Source organism: Odontesthes bonariensis, chromosome 24 (assembly GCF_027942865.1).
Source record: "Odontesthes bonariensis isolate fOdoBon6 chromosome 24, fOdoBon6.hap1, whole genome shotgun sequence".
NCBI classification, from domain to species: domain Eukaryota; kingdom Metazoa; phylum Chordata; class Actinopteri; order Atheriniformes; family Atherinopsidae; genus Odontesthes; species Odontesthes bonariensis.
In genome coordinates this window covers 18,045,535-18,069,987 of record NC_134529.1, presented here as the reverse complement: position 1 = coordinate 18,069,987, position 24,453 = coordinate 18,045,535, and positions in this window count along the sequence as shown.

Genomic DNA, 24,453 nt, shown 5'->3' with positions numbered 1-24,453 from the left:
AATATTCATGAAGGTGAGAGAATTTCCTTTTACAGTAATTTCCTCAAGATAAAAGGATATTTACACGAAACCCTGGATCTCCTCTTCCTGCTAACTTCACCAACTTTCTTTGATCAAACACTGATACTTAAGTCCTGCAACTGCTATCGATGGAAAACTACAAAATCTGAAAAGAATTCAGAAATCAAAAGATGAAGTTTGAGATAACACAAACTGATAAACATCTCATAAAATGGACATGTGCTCAAGCTAAAACACCTCTTGATAATTAAAAAAAAAAAAAAAAGCAATTTCTAATGTTCTTTTTCACATTTTCAGCAGATGATGCTTTCATCCAAAGCAATTTACGAGTGAGCGAACACATTACGGGGCAATGTGGGTTTGAGTTTCTTACGCACAGACACTTCAGAGTGTAGAATGGCGAAGCTTATGATCAAACCAGCTGCTTACTAGTCCAAAGATGACCTCTCTACTCCATGACATACAGCTGTACACACAGACTTTCTTTTTCTTTTCTCATTTTTGAAATAATCAAGATCTTCTTCACGAGTGGTGGTAGGATGAGGCAAGAGATGCACACACAGATTGGGGTTTCATCAGTAGTAATGAGGGTGCGGATGCTCCGATGTTGTGATAAGGGAACTGAGCTGCAAGGAAAAGCTTTTAATTTACTGGTCTTTTTGTTACCTATGGTCATGAGATTTGGATAGTGACGGAATGAATGAGATTGTGGATACGAGTGACTGAGACAAGTTTCCTTCGAAGGATGGCAGGGCTCAGCCCCAGAGATAAGGTGAGGAAGTCGAGCATCCGCATCCTCTGCATAGAAAGGATTCACCTGAGGTGGTTCAGGCATCTGATTAGAATGCCTCCTGGTCACCTTCCTTCGAAGGTTTTTCTGGCACGTCCAACTGGACAGACCCAGAATACACTGGAGGGATTATAAATCCCCTCTGGCCTGGGAACAACCATGGTTCCTACGGGCAGAGTTGGAGAGTGTCGCTGGAATGAGGGATGTCTAGGTTTCCTTCCTTGGCCTGTTGCCTACATGACCCCACCTCACATAAGCATAAGAAAATGAATTCATTCATTTGATCTGATAAAATCATATCATTTGTTTTCTCCAAGATGTAGCCAAGAAAAAAAAATCTGCTGTAGTGTTTTAGTTTAAGCAGTCACAGAATTTCTTAATCTGCTCTGAAATGGACTTTATGGTATATTTACAGTGCGTATTTAGTGCCATTTTCATCATGCGGGGTTATTCTTGTGAGAGTTTGCCTCTTTAAGCCAAAGTGCAAAGTCAAATCTACTTTTTTCAAACAGATTTTAACAACCATTTGCAGACTTTTCACAAGCATATATAGAATGCCTGAGACAGGAACAGTGGCAACAAAAAACCCCTGTGGACTACAGACCAGAGCAGGCATCAATTACATTATATGTTGTCAGGTTGAGGGATTGGGGGTGAAGGGAATGTAGGACACGGATGCGGACTTCAAAGCAAAAACTGGGTTTATTTTCAAAAAAACAAATTAACAACAAAAGGCGCGGCTAAGCCGGATTCAAAAAACCTAACAGTGACAAAAAAAAGGAACTAAACATGGCATGGATAAATAAATAAATACTTAACTTGCAAAAATGTGGAAGGCAGGCAGGCAGGCAAACTCAAAAACGTGACCTAAAACATGAAACTAAAAACATGTCCATGGGCGTGACACATGTGAGACTGATTATAGGAAACACAGGAGCTGGGGCTGACGTGGGTTGCAGAAAAACAATGACAGGTCAAAGGAACTTTAACACAGAGCTAACGGAAACCAGCCAAGCAATCAGCTGATGCACTGAGATGATGGCACTGGGAGATTGGCATTATCGCCTGCCTGAACTAATGCCGCTCTCAGTAAACAGCTAATTAATTTGCTTACCCCAGGATCGTATGCTGACCTGAAGTGACCACTGCACCTGTGGATTGTAATGCTAAAATATTCTTAATCTTGTCAGTGTTGGTCATTTAGAAAACAAACCATCCAGAATTGACAATCAAAATGTTTGCAATTCTTCAGCATGAAACGTCATTCTGAGGTCATAAAAACAAAAGTTGCGTGATGTTAAAATGACATTTCATGTCCAAATGAATCTGAAACAAAACCGTGCTGCCAAAAATACAGATAAGATTTCGTGTTAGTGCGGCTAAGCAAACAAATCAGTTTCTTAAATGTGATGACGATCAGATTTACCATGTACCGATGACTGCAGCAGTTTGGTCAGCTAAGTTCAGTTCAGATTTTTTTCCATGTTCTTTTAAATCATTCTCATTTCAATTTTAGTTTGTGTTAAAAAAAAAAGAGTCAGTTGGTAATTACCTGAGCCTAGCAAAAAGACTGGAAATAAGGGCAACCAACAGTCTTTTTCCGAAGGGAACAAAAGCTTCATACCTGCATTTAAAGGCCACTCATTATCAACTAATTGTGTTTTTTACATTGGTAAAATTGCTACACTGGTTTAACAGTGGAATCTACAACTGAAGTCATTAGTAAATCAGTTGCACAAACTAATGGTTATATTGTGGAATAGAATGCAAACAGAGACTCAGCGTCTTAATAAAGAACACTTGAGCAAAGTGATCGATCACCGATGGCCTTGACAGCTCATTTTAGTTGTCCATCCTTGTTCTAAAGTAGCCATCAATCTGTAAGTGACAGCAGAGTGAGATTTCATCTGTCCTTCAAAGGGAAGTTACCCTGGCCAAACCTACAAATGACAGCTAACTCTGATCCGAATCTGGATTGGATTTCCTAAGACAAAACTCATTCCTGTTCAGATTCAGTTTGTTTTATTTATATATATATATATATATATATATATATATATATATATATATATATATATATATACACACACATATACTGCACAACACCTCCACATCTTTGACTGATGTGAACCCATAGACAGTCAGCCTGGTATCTTCTCCCCTTTGCCATCATTTCTGGTCTGACTCGATTATTACACTGCATTCTCACTCTTGAGTTTTTCTGTGTCATCCCCTTTATCTGAGATTTAATCCTACAGCTCTTTATTTCTTATCCTGCTTCTTTCCTCTGTGACACTACTTTCACCTCATCTCCTGATAACTGTTCTTTTCCTCACTGTGCATGCTCTCTCACATTTCCCTACTGAAAATGTGGAAAAAGGCAATGGAGAGGGGGAGGGAAAAAAGCCACAATATCTCCTCTTATCCACTTATTTCACCTTGTAGTCACTCTCATTTTACTCTCATCTCTTTTGTCTCTCAGCTATGCCTTGCTTGGACCTCCTTTCTCACCTGCAGAGCTGGCTTTCACCTTTTCCGTTCTTCCTCTCTCTCAGCACCTCTTTTTATAGGTCCCCACAGCTACAGCATATTTACAATGGGAGCTGCTCTGATTCCCATCTTCCAAATAAATGACTGCTGAGGAGATGAAGAGAAGGGGAAAAGCAAAACGATTGTGTGGGCGGAGAGAGGGCTCTCGTTCCTCCGAGATAAGCAGGAACATTGAGTGCCGTCGTGTGTTTCTTGAGTGTTCGCAATTGTGTGTGTATAAGGGAAAGAGGCAGCGGAGTGGAAGCTCCTGCGGGCGCCACAACGTGCCACCTTATCAGACACTAACACTCGAGCATCAGTGAAGACCACCCCTCACTGCTTCTTCTTGATCTGCAGTGATAGGCCATTCTCCTGTCTGGGCTCTCTCTCAAATCGCCAAAGGTGCGACGTCGTATCGCCATCAACCTGCAAGCTCCCCGATATGAAATTGATGCCCATTCAGGCAGCAAGGGGTGCATTTTGTGGAGCAGTGTTCTCCCTTTAAGGATGGAAGTATAATAGGAACAAGAAAGAAATTGGTTTGATTTATTTCTTTTTTCCTGAGAAGCCCCTCAAAAAACAGAGCTGTGCTCCACGGGTCAGAAGCTTTTGTTAAATTTTAAATGAATATGCAATAAATGAATAATTGCGTCTTTCTTTCAGAGAATCAGACTTTCTTTCTAGCAGGGAGCTTAATGTGAATAATGGATCTCACCAGATACTGTCTGCCACACACAAACAGTCTCTCAGAGAGCGTACAAAGTTCCCTGCTTTCTTTGCTGAGACAGCTTTGTAATTAGGACCAGCCGCAGCTTTATCTGACACAACTGTTCAGCGAGTCGCTGGTTTCACAAATTCACTTTACAGTCTGCCGCCGACCCTCCCTTTCTTCATCGGTCATATCGTGACAAATTGAGCTCACAAGATGAATGCTCAATATTTTGTTTTTCACTGAGTTTTCAATCTCCTCCCAACACGTGTCAGAGATGGCTCCCTTGTATCAGAACAGCAAAGTCTAGTGAATACTCTGCATGCAGGAGGGAAATAAGTAAGTGTACAGGACGTAACAAATTTAGCAAGGTTTATTGCCTCTGTTATCCTTAGTAAGAAGGTGGTGTATAGTGAAAATGGTTTTTAAAACCCTAGTTTTCTTGTGGCAGTTTGTTCTGATTGTCATGCTCTCTCCCTGAGTAAATAGAGCAGCAAACAATATGATGTAGTGCAATAAAGACTGAATGTATAATCATAGAATGTATTGTAGTATATCAAATATACATGAAATATAACTAATACTATGCGGTGTTAACAATCCCACAACACACATTGTAAAACACACAAAAATTCTCTGCTCAATGAGCTTTCAGTCACGATGTGAATCGATAACAGTAATGTGTCCCAAATCTGCATTCATGTTCACTCAAGAATTACCGATTGAGCCCCCAAAAATACAACCCACTGTGAAAAACGCAACCAAAATACAATCACGTTCAAGTCTCCAGACCAATATTCTGTTCATAATGGAAGATGGAATGTATATGAAGCGTTGAAAGTGAGACATTTTACTGTTTCATGAAAAATAGGACTCAAAAAAGTTGAGTTGCAACAAAAGGCTGGAAAAATAAGTGAGACTAAACGGAAATGATGTTCCACAAGATAAAGTCTTTTTTTATTTTAGCAGACTTTAATTATTCTATCTGCTAAATCATCAAATGATTCATAAAATAATCTTTGGGCCCTGCATTAAAAACAGGCACGAATCGCTGCATGGACTCGGGAACACTTCCAGAAATCATGGTCTGTGCGCTCAGTTCACTGTGCCATCCACAAATTCTGTCATGCACAAAAGAAGCCCCATGTGAACATGCCCTAAAAATAAAGAGTTCTCTCTGGACCAAAGCTCATGCAAAATAGTTTGTCAGGTAGTTTGAAGTATTTTTGCTTTCATAAACTGACAAATGTTTATACTTGGTGACCAGTCTGGACTGCAGGCTGCTCAGTGTAGCAAACTCTTTTACCACGGAGCTATGCTGGTGTCATTCATGCAGCAGTTTCTGTGGCATCGTCTCATTGGAATAACTAAGAGTCACTCATAAAAAGAAGTTTTTTGGACGGCAACATGTGTTACTCCAAATCTGTATATATAATTCAGCACTCATAGTGTCTTCACAAATGTGCATGTCAACATTGCAGCGTGCACTAATGCACCTGCAAATCATCACAGATGCAGAACTTTCAACTGAAAACATTCCTTTTTTTTTCCCACCTCACCTCGGTCTTAATCTTAAACTGTCTCAGGGCCAGAGAAGGTGTGCGTGTGCATGGTAAAGTTTTTATCTTGCATCTCTGGATGAGGTAGTGAGCTGCGATCACGCAGTGGCTTTTAAAAGGCTTTCTAAGCCCATGCATTGGCTTTCGAATAGAAACGTGTCTATGTTGTATTTTAATTAAGTTTTGCTTGAGGGCAGGAAGATCAATCAAGATTATTTAACATTGGTTTTCAGCCTTGTCCCTTAAGTACAGAGATTTAGATCTATGAATTTTCAAATTCTTAATGTTCTGTAGACAATGAAATCCACAGATCCTTCACAATTTTACATTTTGTAAAATTAAGCACTTGACCATACAGTCTTTCATTGAATAGTGAACACCTCTCCATCTTTACTGAGGGACTTAGCCTATGTGTGATGTTTTATTTTTTATGCCCCATCTTGACCTCACCAGTTGGAAGATGGTCCACAAATGATTTATTTGAGTATTACTTAACTTTTACAGTATTTTACAGCCCCATGTCAAACTTCACTAAACTTCACTTTATGCCTGCATTGCGTCAGCTGGAGCTGAGGTTGCCAGGTCCCAAACCCCAATTTCCCTAGTCTAGATGTCAAAATATCTGGTAAAATACTGCCACTTGCTTTGGATAAAATCTTCAGCTAACTATATGCGATGTAAATGCCTAAAATTAAAAAACAAGAATGTATTTCATTAAAACATTTCTCAGGTTCTGCATTTTTTTTTTATCTCTAAAGTATTTTCACATAAACATTTAGTTTAAATTATCTGCAGATTATTGGAGTTAGTGAATCACACCACAAGCAAATCATTGTGGACACACCGAAAATACTTATTTAGAGCTGTAAATGAGCATCATCTTGACATCATTTCATCCCACATCTTGTGGTTTAGTGAAACACAACCCACACAACATCTGTCACAAAAAGAACTTTGAAAACATTTTCTCAAGAGGCTGAAGATTAACTCTGGGGATGCTTTGAATCCACAGACTGTAATGCACTCCGTGAACCACATGGAGATGATATCAATGCCATGACTGAGTGTGTGACAGATTACATCAATTTCTGTGTGGAGAGCTTTATACCCACAAGGAGAGAAATGTGCTTCCCAAATAAAAAAAACCTGGATCACCAGTGACCTCAAAACGTTGCTGAATATCAAAAAGAAAGCCTTCAGGACGGAGGGCGACTGGGAGTTAATGGGGACTGTTCAAAAACAGTTAAAAAGAAGGCAACAGAGTGACAGAGTGCAAGGAGATGTAGAGAAAAAAAGTTAGAAAGAAAGCTCCAGCAAAATAATGTGAGAGATATGTGGTCAAGGATAAAAAAGATTACAGGCTTTAAGGTGAAAGAGGATCACACTGATGGAAGCCTGGACAGAGCCAACGAGCTGAACCTGTATTTCAAAAGGTTCAGCTCAGATCAACCTCAGCAAGTCTCTGTCCACCTTAGTCATGGATCTTAGCACAGCCTCACCAACATCTCTACATACAACACGTCCTCTCCCTCCCACTTCACCCTTCATATCTCCTGCAGGCAGGTGAAGAAGCAGCTGGAAAGACTGAACCAGAACACAGCTGCAGGTCCAGATGGTGTCAGATCCAATGTCCTGAAGGACTGTGCATAACAGCTACGTGGGAATCTACAACACTTAGTCAGTAGAAAGTTGTTGATGCCTCCACAACCATCTGGATTATAGACTACCTGACAAGCAGACCAGATCAGTGATGAACAAGACGCTGAGTATAGGGAATCATTCCATCTTAAACACAAACAAAATAAGAGATGATTGTGGATTTTAGGAGGACCATAAGTAAGCCAAATACTGTCTCCATCCAAGGCGAAGAGGTGGAGATGGTTGAGGAATACATATAAGGTTTACCTGGACAGCAGACTGGACTGGAAATGCAACATAGAGGTTCTATACAATAAATGACATAACAGACTGTACTTCTTGGTGGAAGCTAACGCCCTTCGATGTCTGCACCAAAATGTTGCATATCTTCTACAAGTCTGTTGTGGATAATGCAATCTGCTTTGCAGCCATCTGTTGGGGCAGTAGCACCAGAGCCCGACACTCAAAGAAACTGAAGGAACTGATAAAGAAGGCTGGCTCTGTGCTGGGGACTGCTCTGGAGTCCTTGGAGCTGATTGTTAAAAGAAGAATGCTGCACAAGTTAGTTATCATAAAGAACAACAATGACAATCCTCCTCATAACTTTGTGTTAAAACAACAGAGAGGGACCAGTTTAAGACTTCTTCAGCGCCACTGCAAAAAAGAAAGCTACAGGAGGTCCTTCCTGCCAGCATTATTAACTGTTTATGATGAAAGCTATTAATGATTGCTTAAAAAAGAAAAAAAAAAGAATAAGAAATTATTGTAATTATATCATTTCCCTTTGGGGATAAGCAAAGTATTCTTTTATTTCATTTCATGATAGTTGTCAAAAAGGGTGGGGTAGGCAGGACATGGATGCGGACTCCAGAGGTGTATGGCAAAAACTGGGTTTTATTCACAAACAAAGTTAACAAAGGGCGCGGCTGAGCCGGATGACAAAAACCAAACTGTGGGACAAAAATATGAATGTAACTGTAATTATGACAAGAAAACAAAACAAAAGACTTGACATGGCATGGGGGAAAAAAGCACTTAACTTGAACGTGGCGACGTGGCATGAGGGGTGAAAATCAGGGAAAGGATTTCACATCATGACAGGGGAGCCTGGGAACTAAATAGTGAACTGGGTGATTGTGAATGAGTGCAGCTGGGGACAATGAAAACAGGTGATGTGAGTGAAACTAATGAACTGAGTGAGGGACAAATAATGGCAAAACCTAAAACAAAACATGAACTCAAAAACCAAGACATGAAAACCTAAAACATGATAAAACATAAAACTAAAAACATGGGGAAAACGCCATGGAAGTCAAGGAATGACATTTATAAAGAGGGTTGGTCTCTGAGTATCTAAGACTTGGTTTCTGAAATAACATCTTGAGAAGCAAAAATGTTGTGCTGTCTGTTCTTGGCATTAATTACTGGAATATTACTGCAGAGTATATGGCCATTTCTTAAAATCCTATTTAACTTTACAGCAGCAGACTAAATGGATTATTGTAGCTGTTAATTAATGATTTATTAACCGTCATAAATGACCATGTCTTACTAACTTTTGCTGATAGCTTACCTCAAAGTAAAAATGAACACTTAATGACTTAGCACTATTCATAACTGAAGCCTGATGGCTTTTTATTAGTCATGTCTCAAAAATTTAAAGCTGATTTTTAACAAGATTGCACATCTGACCTGATCTCCCATCTGGCCAATAAAACATAAGCTGTCTTTTTACAATTAATAATGTAATAAATCCCTAAACCCATTTTAAAGGACCTCTAAATAGAAATGTTTCACTGTGAGAAAAGACTCAACAGCATTAACTGTGCAGCATCTTTTCTATAATTAATTGTAAGTCCATGCCCTGACCTTTTCAGCTTCTCAGTCTCCAACAAGAATAAGACAAATGAAGGGATTAATGTCAGCAGTGTGACATCAACATCTGCTCCAAAAAACAAGTTAATACAGCAGCGTGCAAGAGTTTCTTGAAAAGAAACCTGTTCATCCTAACACTGTCTGATATCTCTCTTCACTTTACCAGCAATGTAGGTAGCCTTGATGTATTCTCTGCAGAAGGTGCAGTGTGCTGCAATGACCTTTATGTAACTTCTCTATTTGCAAACCAACACACCATCTTGTCAGTCCCCACGGACACAGGAGTAGTGCTCTGATTCTCAGCAAAACCAGCTGTATTTCATCTCTCTCCTCACACCGAAGGAATAGTAAATATGTAGTCATTTTTGTGGACGGATATACTGGACTGCCATTCTGATGTGTTATTTGACTGTGTTGCTAGGAATATTGTCTTGCATTGAGGACTGAAACAGATTATACTCAAAACAAAAATAAATAAATGGCTTGATAAAGGAAATAATATGGCAGTAAATAACACAAAGGTAATATGAAAATAAATTTTAGGCAAAGATAAATGTATGAAATGAAAAATAAATCCACATTTCTGCTTACATTTTTCCACCAAATTTAGTTTGGTGTAATTTGTTTGATTTAGTTTTTTTCAGTTTCATTCATAATCATTTGCATAAAAATGTATCTTGTGTATCTCTAACAAAAATAATCATTTATTAATTTGTTCAGGGTGTCAGAAAGAGCTTTCAAGATGTAAAAAAAAAAAAAAAGAAGAAATTGAATCCATTGACAATTTAAAGAGATACTAGTTGAAAAAGTTCACCTACTTCTCAAGGTTCAGTTGAACTACAAAACTAAAGACAATGTAGAAAACCATTTTTAGCAATATATAGCTAACTGTCCTTAAAAAATAAAGTTATGTTGAGTAAAATGTGCAAAAAGTAACCACATTAAATATTATTTATCAAACTGCTCCTGGATGAATTTCTGTTTATTTCCGTGTGCATTCTTCTCTCCGTTTGGTTGTTTATTAGACAGACAAAGCCAATTATTTCCAGTGGGTTTGCTGAGGAGTGACCTCAAGAGAGTTGGAGTGTGATTGGTAAAAATGATCCAACCTCTAAGATAAAATTTTACTTGAAGTTATTTGGGAGCCAAGATTTTAACTGTATACCCTGTCTGTCTTCCTGTTGACTGATGAGAGGAATATGAATAGAAGTAATAAACACAAGTTGAAATGAGCCAATTGCTCACCTCTGGGTATATACGCCGCTCTGCCTCACTTTCTTATTTGGCAGATTGTCTTTGAAAAATTGCAGTTTCATAGTTTGTTTGTTTAGTGTGTGAGTGTTTGAATTTCTTCAAATAATTTTCTTTGCGTGTAACTATTTGCATTTTGCTGCATCTTTGTACCTGGTCTGGTTTTTACTTTTTTTTAGCTCTAAATTAACTCTTCACATCTGTAGGCAAAACCATAGGTTTTTAGTGTAAAGAATAGCACAACAAAACACGGCTGTCCTGTATATTATGTAAGTAATTCGGCATCTGTTAATTCAATTTTTCATAACATTTTCACCAGATATTGCGACAGCATTCATTTTGAAAGTAATGGTAGGGATCGGATTAAATGACTCTTATCCTCCAGATCCAATTGATGAGATTATTTCAGCTCTCATCTCACAGTGAGAGTGAGCAGCTAAGAACAACACGAGTGTGAGAAGCTGTTTCATGTGCCATCTAATTCAGCTGCTCCAGATGTGGCACAGCTGTGCCTGTTCAAAGATCTTGAGGGTGAGTGGCAACCATAATTGTTTGAAGCTCTTTCAGTGTTCTCATCCATCAATTTACATGTTTTTAAATGACGAACGTACAAGAATGTTGGGATTGCATGACTTACACCTTCAGCCAAAAATGTCAAACAAATGTACAAAAGCTATGACTTGATGGCACGAAACATTAAAAAGCAAAAAATCTTAAAAACAAGACATACATTCCTCTCCACGGGTTGGGACATTACAAGGAAGTGGCCTTGAACCGGTTCATATTGTCTACCACCATGTTGGCCTCACTGTAACACTGAGTCCCCCGAGGTTGGGTGTGGGGGAGTCTTGCATAGACAGATCTCTGACCACAGCTTTTTTTTGACTCTGCCCGGGATGATTGTATTGTGCAATATGAGTCTGAGGCACCCATGTATCCATTCTGCCCAATAACATTTGGAAAAAGCCATATGCAAATGATCATGTGGTTCTATCCAAGTCATTGTACAGACTCAACCGCTTTGGTTGGTGGATGTCTTGGATGTGCACCCTCCTCTCCAGTCTGACTACTAGGCAGTGATGCAAGTGTGAGCCCAAAGATCACAAGTCAGATGTCAGAAGTCAGATGAATCACAAACGCCTACTGCGTGTGTTTTTAACTGGACCTCCGATTATGAACACAGCACCCAGATTTCCTCAATATATCCACAAAAGATGGACAAATTTAAAGTATGCACAATGGGGAAAGTGTCCTTTAACCACAAAAGTTAGGACAGTTCAAATTTCAGTTTGGCTGTAAAGCAAATTTTTTGTCTTCACTTCAGTGCTTCAAATTCAGTGCCCTAAGAGTAGTCATGCTGCTCCTTAAGGTTTTTCTACCTTTAAATGTGTTGCAGTGGGTTTCAGAAAGTGAGGACACTCAGTACTCTGGTCTCTCTGTCTTTGTAAACCCAGGCAGACAGTCTAAAGTACAGTTATATGCAACTGCAGCTATAACTCCAAGCAGATATTACAAAACACGCCTGCTCTCCATCCTCTTTCCAATTCTCCTTTATTCAAATACCGACACATATTGTTGCCTACGTCTCCCCAATCTCTGCACTTTTCTCAGTCTATCCTATCATTCCCGCTTGTCCTGCTATTTCAAAATGGAAATGATGGACACGCAATCTATATGGAAATTATATATAGGTATACACACCGAGCTCAGGGGGGCGGGGGGACATCCCCTGTCTTAATCTGTGGTTCTTCAGCACAATAATACATTCTCTGTTGAAATAGCTGTGCTAACATTTGACTGTGGTTCATCAGCTTTATGGGATTTTTTTCAGCCTGTCACTGCAAATTTTGAGTGCCTCTAACACTTAGTCTGTGAAAGTTCAGCAAACAAATTAGAATCAACTATGCACTACTTATTGAAGAGCAGTGATTGCTCATAAAACGTATGTCAGGCAATCAGCAACTGAGGAACTGGTGTGGACAAGAGAGGAAGTAAACAAAATAAAACAGGAAGTAAACTGAAGACCAAAAGGAAAACTGGAGCATAGAAAAAATCTAAAATACAAACACATGGATCATGACACTCAAAAATATTTTTTTTACAAATCATATATCTGTTTTTGTTTTTGAGGTTTTTTTTTTCTCTCTTAACTTCTTATTTTTGTTTGATATGCAAGGCATTTTGTTTGGTTTTACTGGCATAAATCTGATTCCATACATGTGCCCTGGTTGATTACTCTTAACTGTATTTCAACAGTCAAAATAATGCATGTGCAGAAAGCAAAATAAGGCATTTTAATAACGATTAATCATCGTCAGTAATGACAGGCACGACGACGCTACCATTCATTGATTTGCTTGGGGTAATAACATAAACATCCTTTTCAGACTGTACAGGACACACAGGCAATATTTATGAAGCTAAGGGCATTCAGAAAACAACAGCTACTCATGGCCCAGTCAGTGGAGCTGAAATGAAAGTTAGTTAGGTTTGTCTCACCTACTTGTGACACTACAGGACATCTCTACTCTGCTTGACCAAATGAAACCTTCCACTTGTCCGAGGTTCAGTCTCAGGACCTATACTATATATCCTTTTATACATTCTACCTCTAGGGCTGATAATCCAGCAGCACCCTGACATTTTGTATCATCTCTATGCTGATGATGTACAGCTGTATTGTTCTTTCAAGCTTAATGAATATCACAAGTTGTCATCTCTGATGAAATGCTTAGCAAACATCAAACAGTGGTTACGTAACAACTATTTATAGCTGAATGCAGAAAAAACAGAAACCCTAATTGTTGCCCCTGATAGCTGCATCCCTGACATTAGAAAACACCTTGGCTCGTCTGTTCAGCCAAGCCTCAGAAACCTTGGTGTTATCTTTGACTCAGTTATGTCTTCGGAGCACCATTCAAAAGACTCAATTAGGAACTGCTTCTTTAAATTGGGAAATATCTCCCAAAAACTACAAAAACCTCTGTCTAAAACTGAGCTGGAGAGGATTATCCATGCTATTACTTAATCTTATTTAGACTATTGTTACAGCCTTTTTACTTGGTTTAATAAGAAGTTAGCTTGGCCGTCTTCAGGCAGTTCAGAACGCTGCTGCTAGGTTTCTAACCAACACAAGAAAGAGACATCATTTAAGTCCTGCCTTGGCTTTTTTGGACTGGCTACCGGTGCATTTTAGAATCCATTTTAAAATTTTAGTTCTCACGTTTAGAGCCCTATCTGGTCAAGCCCCATTGCTGACCTCTAATGCCTTGTGTACACCAAGCGCGACCTACGCTAACTGAGTGCCGGAAATCATTATTTCTCTATGGAGGGTGAGTGAACTGAGCGACCAGAGCGAATTCCAGCAATTAGACTCAAGCTAATATTATGGTAATGAGCTATGGCGCGGTTCGGCGAAAAACCAATGACAATCCACAGATTGTAGGGGTCCGACAATCCGCGGGGTTCGCGGAAACAGACGTGTAAACTTTGGTTCCTAGTTGGCCCTATCCAAACAATAGTCGTTTAATCCTGAGACTGTTGCAATTGCCGTGTCGAGTGCTTCAATACAATAGTGTAGTAACCCCACGCATACCTTTCTCACTGCAATTAAGTTTTATTTCGGATTTTATTTCGAATTTATTTTATTTTTCACAGCTGCCTCTGCTATTCCTGCTCTTCTCAGGTGTACCTAATGTAGTTTTACATAATTTGTAACGTGATGTATATCTTGTATAACAAATTGTAAATAGCAACACGTTTATTCGTGTCCCTGCCCTCTCTTTCTTCCTTTGTTCTTTTTCACGGGGGTGCTGCACAGCCGCAGGGCCTTTAAAAAATGAACATTCTAAATGTGACGTCACGAGCGAACAAACCTACCAAAGCGAATTCTCAAGCGAAGCTTCTCCAGCTACCTCCGCTACCAGGCAGCGTAGGTCGCCCTTGGTGTACACGCAGCATTACACCTCTTCTCGCAGTCTCAGGTCAGCTAGTCAAAGACTGCTAGTTATTCCACAGACCCATTTTTATCTCTTATCTCCTGTGCTCTCATGTTTTTATATTTGACTGCTTTTATTCTTTGCTTTCATTTGATTTTTTCACTATTTTAGAGCACTTTGTGGTTTTTAATCTGTGAAAAGTGCAATATAAATATACTTTACTTCCTTACTTTGACGTTGACAGTGATTTATATTACATCACATATCACATATCACTATGTTTCAAATAACACTTCAGGGAAGGTTGCATGTCTGCATAGGAAAAAGACTCACTGACGGATTAATAAAAGCCACCCCAGGCATTATCACTTAATCTGTCAAACTTTAGATGTCAGACATATAATTATACTGATATTTTTCATCTACAACCCTGCTGTAATTATACAGCTGCATTTGTACAGAGTAGTTATGTGGAACTGAAACATGATGTTATATATTCCTGTACTTGATGTGATGTAATTTAGATTCGCATTCAACAGGATTTCAGTGACAGGAAATATGCACTTGTTTACCCACAAATGAAATATAGAATTTATATCACAATAATAAAGATAATATAATTTAACCATGAAATTATATACCCATAACTTGCTGTCTCCAATGGATCAAACTAAGTGACAAAGACATGACATTGAAAATGAAACGATAGCTGTTATATCAATAATCTTTGAGAAATATGTGTTAACAAAAGTCATCTCAGAGAAAATTTGAAACCAAACACGTTTTACACGAGTTCAGTTAGAAAAAGTCCAATTTAATTGCTACCTTATTACTATCCAGTTCAATCCAGTTCAGTAAAATCTAATTCAGTCCAATTCATCATGATATACTGCAGTCTAATTAGTAATATGAGAATTCATATAATGCCAATTCCTAAAAAGCTACAGAAATATCTCACATCAAACCTTCACTTTGATTCAATCCTCTGTATTTCCAACTGTTTTGCATCGTCTTTCAACAGTGTCAATGTGGCCTATAACCAGTTCCCGCAGACTTGAAACTAAAATAGTTTTTCAATTTTTGCTTGATTTAGGAACTCAGTTGCCCAAAGGGTGTCCTTTGTCATATTTCTTTGCTTCATAATGTGCCAAATGTTTTTTTAAGAAGTGAAAAGTCTGTTCAGTACATTTTCTTCCTCTCCAGCTTCGCTCAGCAGTTGCAACGGTAGGGAGAAGCCGCTAGTCTCATGAGGCACACCTCCGGGAATAGAGGGGTGGAGGAAGAGCTGGAGTGAGAGGCTGCTAACTTCTCCGCTCCCCAACCCTAAAGCCGGCTGGTCCGAGGAGTGTTCTTCCACAAGCAGTGAGTAGACAGCTGTTGTGCATAAGCCAAGAGATATTTTGACCAAAGCGTGTCTCCTACATTTTATTAAGACCTTGGGAAACTGTAACACCTTGTTAAAAAAGGCATAGTATTTCTCCTCTAAGAGACCGATGGTAGAATCTGAAATCCACTTCGGCTGTTCATTCATATCAGCAGGCAATAATGACACTCCATTCAAGATTTATATTGGTCTCCCACCTTCTCAGAAAAGGAGAGCACATACTATTCTCATAACAGTAAGTCAATGACAACCTTATGACTGAATTAATGTTATGTTACTGAACATGTTGTAAAGATTTTCAACAGCAGGTCTACCAGATTCGTTGCAACAGAAAATGAGTACAACAATTGTTACATCCATTTCAGTCATAGTGTAGCAATCCAGATGGCTCCTTCAATCTCAAAGTATCATGCAAGGACACCTTTCAAAAATGGCTTATATATATAAGGATAACTGCTGTTAATCTCTTATGCAAACATTGCTTTCTTTCCTTCTCATCTTGATCTTATGCACGGCTATGTAAACTTACCTGCTGTCTTTTGGGGGCTGCCTGTACATTTTCCTGGTCTTGCTTTCATTTTTTTGGCAATGCGTGATACGACGATGTTTGTCACATTTCAATTCTGCACGGCTCTGACCTGCTTCTATTTTCTTTCTTTTTTTTTTTTAAACTGCAGACAGCATCGACGTGGTTGTGGTCAGCTGTTTATCACTGCAGTTTGTGTGAAGCTGCACTGACACAGAGATGAGACACACATCTTCCCTGTGGGAGTCTGTTTATGCAGGTCTACACTTTTATAGGAGATCCTTTTGTCCACAGGAATGTACAAAAGAGTATAGAACGGTTATTAGACTGTGCATTTTTATCAACCTCAAATTTGGATTTTCAGAGATTCATTAGAGACTCCCATACTCCTCAAAATGTGCCCAAAAGGCATATGTTCATGATGGTAGATACAAACTTTAATTACGTTTGAAGAATATATGTGACCTCTTGTGGTCAAGAGTAACTGCATGTAAAATGTAAAACTATCATCCATGAGTGTTCTGGTGGCGTTGAAAGAAAGATATCTTCTTGTAACCCCAACCAAGTAATGTTATTTTCTAAATCAAACAAGGGAATAATAAAAGTATTTTGGTAAAATGTGTTGTTGACTGAACATAACTCAGAAGTGAAAAAATGTGATCGTATGTTGGTCTCAATCTGGCATCAGATGAAGGTGCATGATTAAAAACTTTAAGCCCCGTACACACACGTCGCTGCTATTTACTCGCTCAGCGAGTGAAGTCAATAGAATGTCTATGTGTTCACGCGAGGCGAGGAGGCGAGTATAGGCGAGGAGAGTACAAGCGATGCGATGTGGGCGGATTCCGAGATGAACATATTTCAACTTCGAGCGACGCGAGTAAAGCGAGTAAAAGCGAGTAGCCAATTAAAATGCAGAATACAGATTATTGACAGGTGACGTTCCCCCAGTGTTCTCCAAACAATGTTCAATGACGGACCATTGTATAGACCTGGCACCGACCTCATTGAGACCATGTCACTGGAATGTTCATTTTTTGCGGGAACAGTGCTGATTTGCTGACTCTACGCAGAACTAAGAGCCAATTAATTTCCGTAAAAAAAAAATGAAAATGTATGAAAGAATTTACAATGTAGCCTAATATTTTCTGGGTGACTATAGACTTTTTATTGCATCAAACAGACAGACAGTATGTATGATGATACGCCATATGGTTAGCCTAGCCCCAACAGAGGCTATTACACATTTACTACATTTACCCACTACAGAAGGGAATTTTAAGGGTAGAGAAAACTACGTACAATACAGTTTACACCAGCAAAATCACCGCTGCATGGTTGTGTATACACACGCTAAACAGCGTACACATTTTTGTTTCCGTACGGACTCTATTGGCGTTACATGCAAACAGCGGGAACCATGACAACCAAGTCAGCAAAAGCACCCAAGCGAGTGGCGAGTAGGCGAGTAGCGAGTAAATAGCAGCGGCGTGTGTGTACGGGGCTTTACACATAGCTGCATCATCAGTCCCCCTCCTTGCTCCTTGTTCTGTGGTTTCTTAAATGAGGGACTTGAGAATGATGTGTGTTCTGATCTGGTAACAACTCTTATAAATCGAATTGCATTTATCTATCATTTCATTGAAAATAAAATTGGTGTAGTTTAACTGTTAAGGACACACTTTTTGAGAGACATTGTAAACTCCCTCCCGCCCCTTCATTTTTGTACATTAAGACTTTTTAACACAACTCACATATAAAGCAATGCAGCATTTGTTTTGAGCAAAAGAAAAGGAAAACTTAGGAGACACAGCACTGTATCGTTGTGGGTACACATCATTAGATGCCAAGTTGTTGTTTTCCCCTTTGAGACACGATGAGCCGCCCGCAGTTCAGCCCACCCTCTTAACATGCTGCTTTAGAAAGGTTATAGTAGGCTCCAAAGTACAGCTTCCTACGGCTGGACCAAGACTGCTGAGAAGAATAAAGATGTAGTGACAGGTCCCGGGTGATTTTCTGGCATTATTGAACCTAAAGGCACGGTTGGAAAGCACAGCAAACTCAAACACATGAAATCTAGAGGAGGCCGTGTGGGAGGCATCAGATTCAGACTCGGGGTGATGAGGACTGTGACAAGAAAGGTGCTGTTTGAAATCCCAAACCAATCAAGACGTTTGGCATTGGTTTGTTGAGACTTGGGTTGTTGTTTTCCTCATCAATTCCTCTAACATTCTCCAAAGCAAGGAGCATGAATCTCGAACCCTTAATTATTAACTAAACAATACATTCCACCCGCATTTGTGTGCATTTAACCAAACTTCTTTCACATTGTTTATCCTTGGACAACTTCAGATGTCTGAAATTATTTTAAATATAACCTTGAATCATGTGGCAGCACAGCAGTAGTTCAGTAGTCCCTGACAACTTCTGCTTGTTTTGGTTTTGGACCACCTCTGGAACTCTGGACTGTGAGCTAAATGTGTACAAGAGTTTAGACTCACACTGTGTATATTTAAAGAAGTAGTAATTTGTTGCCAAGTGAGCTTTAAATCAGGCTTCAAATGAGCTTTTACAATGTGTGAGGTGCTCCAGTCTTGAGGGACACGGAAGAATTGAAAGACAGTTTAGGTTTTAACAGTAATTACACAGTGGAAGTTATTCATATTCACACGTTTTAACACGCATTGTTTCCATAGCAACCAGCCAGAAGAAAAGAGGCATAGAAAGGGGTTTCACATCTAACCAACTTCCTCATTTTTTTCCATTTTTCTGTCTCTGTCCTCAACAGTTTCTTGTTTTCTTTCGAGCCTAATCTGCTCTCTGTCTCACTCACTCCAGAATAACGCAGGCATGCGTGCTGAGTATCTTCAGCTTCTTATCTCAAACAATCCATGTTCAGATCAGGCTTTTGCCGTCTCTTTGCCTCCCTTCATGCTGCCTGGATAATCAAAACTCCTTTTTAGGGACAACCGTAGAAAGAAAAAAAGTTACGCTGCAGTAACAGTGTTAGTAATGAGAACCTTGTTTTTGTTCTGACTGGTGCTTCTTCTTTAAAGTAAAGCAGTCGAGGGTCACCTTTTTCCATGATTTCACTCCGTCTAATGAGCTGACTGGACACCAAACATCCACTATTGTTTGCCTTCAAATGATTCTCCAACCAATTATTCATGTATCTTGGATTTTTGAACACCATGGAATGACGGAATAACATTTTTTCCTGTGTAGGTCACCGTATGGATTGCTTGGCTTTATTCAACTTTTTTAAGACACAAAACTAATTGCAAACTAGGCTGTCTCGATTCATGAAGACAGTCTGTGACATCCTCAGGAGGTTGGTATTAAAAATGCAAGCTACATAACAATGACATAGCTGATTAGGCTCTGTCTGAGAACCTTTGACGCACATCATCACACATTTTCTCCCCAACTGCCCGTGGCTATGTTCTCATTTAATAAAAAGGCTAAATGCCAAAATGGCAGTCCCGTCCGGAAGCACAAAGAAAAAAATACTGTATGTGTGCCGGCTGTGAGCGGGTTGCCAAACAACAAATGCAATGCAGCTAACAGATCCAATGCATTTACTTAAAGCTGCGGTCGGCAACTTTTTTTTAGTCATATTAGCTTGAACTGTCATGGGATTCTGGAAGTAGAATATTAAATAGGCTGTTTAGGAAAAATAACGAAATCTGTAGCTCCCTCTTAAGCCTGTAATCATGCTTGCAAAAACCGAGCGCTCCCGGCTGTTTTTAACCAATCAAGTTAGGGTGGAGGAATCCTACCTGTCAATCACAGCTTGTGCACACGCTGCTGAGCGTGAGTCTGCCCCAGCTTGTGTGCGCTCACACTGGTGTGAACTCACGTGCACAACCTCGTCCACAGAGGGGGAGGGGTTTGGGGGGCGATTCGGAGCTTGTTAGAGGTTGGGGGAGGGACCTGAAAGTTGTATCAGTTCGAATTTTCCGACTTTAGACTCGTAATTTTGAAAACCTGCCGACTGCAGCTTTAAATAGAGAGCTCACCTGATCTATGTGTACGGTATGTGAACAACATCTTTGAAAATGCTTTATCAACACAGACTTCTGAGGTAGATCTCGAAAAAGAAAATACTTACTTAATATACTTAAATATACTTAAAGGAGAATTCTGGCCATTTTACAAACATATCCCATCTGTTGGAGACCAAGGGAAGTTGGCCAAAGGGAAAACCGCGAGAAATATTCATGCCCGCTGCGCAAAGTTGTCCAATTGCGCTGATTTCCATGAAAGCGGGCTCTTTCGGGCAAGCGTTTAACCTTTTCTGAGGCTCTTAATGTGTATCAAAATACTTTTGACCGAATTGGCCGTGGTGTCAGTAGCAATACAATTCAACCCAGCGGCTAACCATGACCTAGCAGCAGCTCCCGTTTCTGGATCATCGGTTTGAGCCATTCTCGCTGCATCTTGTGCCAACAACTCTTCATCTGTATATTCTGGTTCAAAAAGATAACCCCGACCATCAAACTCGTCAAACTCTTCCATTCCAACATCAGAATCTGACAAACTATCCATCTTGAAATTGCAAACAATAAAATCCCGAGGGTTCTTATCTCCCGCAGCTGAATAATGGGCGAAGGTGCGCTCCTTCCAGCAGTCATGTGACACGTCATGACATCACGGCGAAAAGGGGTGTTGAAACGAGTCAGCTGTTCGATAGGAAACAATAACAAACATGGCAATGTCTAGTTCGGTTCCCGAGGGTCATTTTTGGTGGACAAATAGACAATTTTGGAATACTATAGTGTATGACTTCGGCGATCAATTTGTGGAACACGGAAGCTGAGAGAGGTAGGTGCGCTGTTTTTGAAATGTCCAAATGTATCATGTCTGTGCTAGCTAATGGTATGGTTAGCCCCTGGGTTGAATTGTATTGCTACTGACACCACAGCCAATTCGGTCAAAAGTATTTTGATACACGTTAAGAGCCTCAGAAAAGGTTAAACGCTTGCCCGAAAGAGCCTGCTTTCATGGAAATCAGCGCAATTGGACAACTTTGCGCAGCGGGCATGAAAATTTCTCGCGGTTTTCCCTTTGGCCAACTTCCCTTGGTCTCCAACAGATGGGATATGTTTGTAAAATGGCCGGAATTCTCCTTTAATAAACATTCCTATCAGCATCATACGGCTTGTACTCACAGAAACCATTTTATGGTTTCAAAAGGAAGGGGATGCTTTAAAAATCAAACATGTCAGTAATATGATTGGTAATAAAATAGTCAAGCCAATTAAGACTGTAACACCTCTCTGTCTACAAGGGCCAATGCTGAAAACCAACATTGAATGGCTGTGATCTTCAGGTCATCAGGCAGTACTGAATTAAAAACAGACACAATTCTGTCATGGAAATCATGCCAGGCAAATCAGCGTGTGCAAACACAGTTCATCAATGCATCCCACCAAAGTAAGTTTAAACTATATAATGCAAAAAGACAATTCTGAAATAAACAAGCTCCGGAAACACAGCCAGCTTCTCTGAGATGAAACTCATTAAGGGAAAACTGGGCTAAAGTGGAAAACTAGTCTAATGAATAAAAATGTGTAAAATTCTGCATGATAAAGAGGAGACGGCCCATCCGGTTTGATATCAATGCACACAAAGGATGGTATGGGGGAGTATTACTTGCTCACTCGCGAAGGCATCATTAAAGATAAAGAATGACATTCATAAGCACGCACTGTAAATTTCAACTAAATGAACACCCCTCCTCCCCTCTAGTCCCAGTGTTTATAAAGATAGTATTTGGATATAAACTGCTCATTCTATTGCTACGAAAACACAATGATTATCTTAACAAGGTACATTAATGATTTAGTTTTGAATATTAGATTGCATTTTTGTTTACAGATTTCCCAAAATGTTACAAGCTAAAACTTTATTGCACGCAATGGCTTTTTAAAGGGGGGTGCTGCTTATTTCAGAAGGACAGTGCCAAACCCCATTCTGCTTCAACATATGTGACATAACATGTGGTCTTAAATCTTACTGCAGGCGAGAGTTTGAAAAAAAAATTGCTTTCAAAAACAACAGCAGTTCCCAAACATTTGTAGTGTCGCTAAAGGAATAAGTCCTTTTTATCTTTTTTCTTTTTGAAATAATGATGTATCAAAGTATCAACTTCAAAATCGACAATCAAATGAAATAAAAGCAAGTCTTGATATGTGGCCTTTCCATTGCTTTGTACTGAACACAAATTTCAACTTTATGCCAACAAGGTCAGTCTGATAAATGCCCAGCATTTCCGTTGGTTGTGAGTAACGCCGCTATCATCTCAGACGTTCCAATTTTTTAATGTAGATTTTTTATTTTTCACTTATTCTGACCTTTTAGGACATCCTGTGAAAAGTGGAAAGGCATGTTCTGTGGAGCAAAGAGTATTCTGTAAACCGGAGCAGACTGAACACCCAAAACTGAATAAGGGAGGATGCTTCTGGTACTGCTTCAGCAGCAAAGTGGTAACTGCGAAAAAGAGGAGAGATTTGTGTTTTTTAAATGTGTTCCAGAGAGACAAAAATGTCACAAGAACTCAGACACTCAAGCCTCCCAGTGCTGGCATCAGCAAACGAGCCGGCATATAGGACATCCTTGCATTCTTGAAAGACTTGCTTTACGCTCGGATAGAAAAAGACAACTGGATTTGCTGGTTAGTATATAATTACTTGAACATACTCTCTCCGAACATAATATGAGGCACTGCTGCTTCACAAACCCAGTGGTGGCAGCGAAAATGAATCAACTTGTCAGTAGCCTGCAACACTACTATCCTGTCTGCCTGACATTATCGTCATGTGTGTCATTACAGTTGGATGACTTAAGACCTCAGCAGCAGAAATGTGTAGACCAGTACACAGATTCTCTGTGTAGATTCTCATGAATTTGAGCATGAATAAAGGCAACTGGACTCATTTTTCTTGGTTCTTGATAGACTTGAAGAACCAAGAAAAAATTTCCCTCATTCCCTACCAGTGCATAGATCATTCCGAGTCGCCCACTTCAACCCCACCAACCTCTCACACACAAATATAAAGAGACTATCAACTCCATTGGCACCACTCATCTCACAGAAAACAATCCTGATTACACATTCCACCGGGGCCAAACAGAGGTCAGAGGACAAACACAGACACCAAACACTGTGGCAATTATTCACAAGTCATAATAATTAACTAAGTTATAACCCAATTCCATTCACTCATCTAAAACTACTGCAACATCTCCAATGATCTTCCACAAGAGGCATGTGAACATAAGGGATATACACGGTGAACACAGCTGCATCAAAAAAACTCTGCATATTGAAAGCTGTAAAAACTCACTGTGAGTTCGATGTAGAGGTATCTAACACCTCAGTCCAAAAGAGCAGATTTATCATGTGTTGCGAGTTGTCCATAATTAAATCATGCATTCCTGTCAGATAACAGATCCAGCAGGTTAAAGAAAATATGCCTTTACCGGTCTTCAAGATATCCGGCAGTGGATGTAGTTTTCCCTGCTACCAAAGAGAAGTTGTCTATTCCATCACCAAGTTTCAGGAATGACTCTGTGACTCTTATCCTCCAAGTTTTACAAAAGCTCGGGGCAAGAGGGCAAGAAAAATCTGATGTTTTTTCATGAGTGAGCTGTGAAAACAGGGGAACTCCTGTCGCCTTGTTGGGTCTTGGTGCAATGCTGGAAAGGAAAACAATCCTACAGGCCAAAATTCAAAATATGTTCTCCATGGTGGGTCTTGACCTCGACAGCTGGTAATTAAATATTCGTTGTCCATGATCCAGGTTTTGATAAGGGGATTGCTTCACCAGGTTGGTCCAGAGAGGAAATGCTTCGTGGCCAACAAATACATACTGCATGACAATTCTGGTTTCTGCCAGTGGCTGTTGTCCAAGGCAGCCTGGAGGTCGGACTGGCCAAACAAAGCTCCATCTGATACATTCTTTCCTGAGTGCCAACACTGGCATGAAATAAACGCCCAGCACCAACATTAGTTGAATAGAAAGTTGGGATTTGTAGTTGTAATAGGTATTTTTTTCTGGGTGATCAGATGCGGGCCCCATCATGCCATGTCTCCATGAACTAGTGAGGAAAAACTGATTCCATCTTTTATAAAAAAGTCCCAAGAAAGAGATGATAGTGCAGTTTTCGAAGAACTGGTCTGAAGTTAAAAAGCTACTCTGTGTGTCGCCAGAGGTGATGTGTTGTTTGT